At 54.7% G+C, this 3,028-nt stretch overlaps 1 pseudogene; it reads left to right on the top strand.

Annotated features, from left to right (window-relative positions):
- LOC101573111 overlaps positions 1 to 2,289 on the top strand; it is a 10,671-nt pseudogene extending 8,382 nt beyond the window's left edge.
- The last annotated feature ends 739 nt before the right edge of the window (positions 2,290 to 3,028 follow it).

Here is a 3,028-nt window from a genome sequence, read left to right as displayed (position 1 = left end):
TTTTCCTGCGAATGTAGGAAGGTGCATTGAAATGCCTTTTACAGTTTTTGCTTTGGGCTGAAGTCACAAAGGGATTGAACTTTATTTTGGCTGCTGCAACTCCAGTGATGGTCGCAAAAGGGAAGAGTCTCTTTTCTCTCTCTCTCCCTTTCTCTCTTCCTCTCTCTCTCTCTTGCATCCTTGTTATTATACTGTGAGTCAGGATCTTGCCACATAGTCCAGGCTGTTCCTGAACTCACCACTAGCCCAGCCCGGGCCCTACTCCACAAGTGCCTTACGGCCACACACAGGAAAGAGCAGAGGCCTAATTAAGGGGAGAAGACAAAAGCCAGGAGGGCATGAGGGAGCATGGAGGAAGGTGTCCCTTGTGCAAAAGACAGCCAGCTGAGAGTTTCACACCTGTTCCCTAAATGGGGATGCTGGAGATGAGACAGAGGCTCCTAGGATTCCTGGAAGGACAAAACAGTGACTTCTGGTGGCTCAGCCAGGTTCCACTGGAGGCAGGCTTTACACTTTGTAGGTACAGTATATGTGCACAATGGAATACTATTTACCATAATAAAGAAATGATGTCCTGCGCCGGCACTTGCATGGACCTTGGCATGTTTGCTAAGTGAAATCTGCCAGTCCCAAACAAACCCATATTTCCCCCAAGGTCCCCGGAGTGCTCAAATCCAGAGACAACCAGTAACGTGTTTATAGGAATCGAAGAAAGGGGTTGTGCTGGGAATTAAGAGTTTCACAGGGACAGAGTTTGGGAGGTTTTTTGTTTTGGTGTGGTACTGGGGTGGGAAGCCAGGGTTATCCATGAGCTACAGCCCTCTTTTCACTTTTTTGAGACAGGGTCTCACTAAGTCGCTAAACTGCCCAAACTGGGCTTGAATTTCTGATTCTCCTGCCTCAGCCTCCAGCGTGCTAGGGTCACAGGTAGGCACTACAACACACGCTCCAGACAGACACATCCCCCTCCCTCCCTTAGAGTGCACTTTGGCCCTAGCGTGGTTTCCCAGGAGTGAATCTCCTGTCACCTGAAGCTCCACCCCGCCCCCTGCTGAGGAATGGGGATCCAAGCCCGTAAGGCTGAAATCTCAGTCTCGATGCTTCTGGACTGGACTGCTGTGGGCATTCACATCACCGGCTGGAACCTGTGTCCACTTCCTTCTAATGGAAACCACCCAGCCAGGAGTGGTTTTCTGGATGAAATGAGAGAATGTGGCAAAGCTCACATTCACTGCGGTGCCTGCACGTGGTGGACGCTCTGACAACCTGGAAGGGTGCCGAGGCACAGAGCAGGTGGCCTGGCCGGCCCAACGCTCTGGATTTGGCTGTGCTTGAATCTTGAGTCCGAGAGAGAACAGAAAAGGAAGCGGTTTCCGCTGCATTTGACAAGCAATCTAGAGAGCAGGTGGGAGGCGAGCATGCCCACCCGGGAGAAGCCATGGCACCCGAGGGCCCGAGCCTGCCTTGAGAAGAAGCCAGCCCGGAACAGGGAGATGCACACACCTGGGGGTTCTCTGAGGCCGTTCCTGGTGACAGTGATGTCTAGAAGGATTTTTGCAGCAAAAGGCAGCAATAGCGCTGCACAGCAAGAGCTACGGATGAGGCCGAGACAGTGGGGCCGTGGGGAGATGTGGGGAGTGGGGCGGCAGGCGGTGCTGGACAGAGCTCAGTAAAGGCGGGGGTCTGCTCTGTTCCTGCCCCAGAGGGCTCAGCCAGCAGATGCAATTGCCCCAAGCATCAAAGGATGCACCAGGGGCCAGAGGAGGAGTCTCGTGCACAACCAGAGGGAGGCTGAGGCAGGAGGCCAGCCTGAACTACATAGACAGACCATGTCTCAAACAAAGCAAGGGGGGTGCTCTTGAAATTCAGGAGGTGAACCAGCAAGGTCCTGATCTCCAGTCTGAGCCGAGCTAACGTCTGTGACCACATGGACACTAGGGCCCCACAGGCCCAGCCTCCCGGTGGATGTCCAGGGCCCCCTGCGGTTAGGAATGTCCTCTCTGGTTTGGTGTTCCTCACCGCATCATAGCTGCCCTTGTGAGCACTAGGTCCCTGTCACTGCCCAGAATCGAGCGTTGTCATTTTGCTTTTCCTTAGAGCAAAAAACTGTTTGCTGAACAACTGGTGTCTGGACTCATTTTCTGGGCCCAGGAGACTGCCTACCGCTGCTCCCCTCCAGGAACTCTCCGGACCTGGGAGCTGTGCCCTGAGGACTGTGACAGAAGGAACTGCCCTGTCTGGGCGTGCACAGCTCCCTCCTCAGAGCTGCTGGGCTTCACTGACCTCTGACCCCAGGGGTAGGCGCAGCAGGAAGGGCTCCAGGAGGGGCCCCAGAGTCCAGCCTCAGCCCTTCAAAAAGATCGAAGCCTGCAATTTCAGAAACTGCACCCTCAAAGACAGACAAGAATAGGGCTGGCTGACTTCTGGGCGAAGGCTGCTGGCGTGAACTCCGTGTCTCTGCAGAAAACTTGGAAATGGAGCTCTCTTTCCAAGCAGCCTCTAAGGCATTTCACAAGTTCATCTCTTCACTCATTCATTCGACAAACATCTACCAGGGCCCAAGCATTGCGCAGGTCAGCAGCTGGCCAGACAGACTCCGCCCTGCAGGAGCCCAGTCCAGGTGTGTGGGGCAGACAGAGGCCCAGACAGATAATTAAACACCAGGCACAGGAACACAGGGCCGTGAGAGGACAGGGAGGAGGAGAAGATAGACGAGGGGAGGGCACCGAGGCAGGGAGATTTGCAGAGGCCTAAACACATGTGGGCTGGGCAGGTGGCTCAGTGGTGAGCACTTTCCCAGTCTGCACTGCAAAACGCAAACCAAACCGACAAAGGCCGTGCATGTTCAGTGGAGGAGGTGCATCATATTCCATGGGCCCTGAGCCCAGCAAGGTAGGGGAGGCTTGGCCCCAGGTATTGCTGAGACATCGGAATTACAGGAGCCCTGCTCTAACCCAGGTATATGCGGGCATTCTAGGCTTTCAAAGGCAAAACTTCCAAGGATAACAGCTGTATGCGCAGCTGGACC

Source organism: Octodon degus, unplaced genomic scaffold (assembly GCF_000260255.1).
Source record: "Octodon degus isolate 3935 unplaced genomic scaffold, OctDeg1.0 scaffold00113, whole genome shotgun sequence".
NCBI lineage: Eukaryota > Metazoa > Chordata > Mammalia > Rodentia > Octodontidae > Octodon > Octodon degus.
This window is presented reverse-complemented; position numbering and strand designations above follow the sequence as displayed.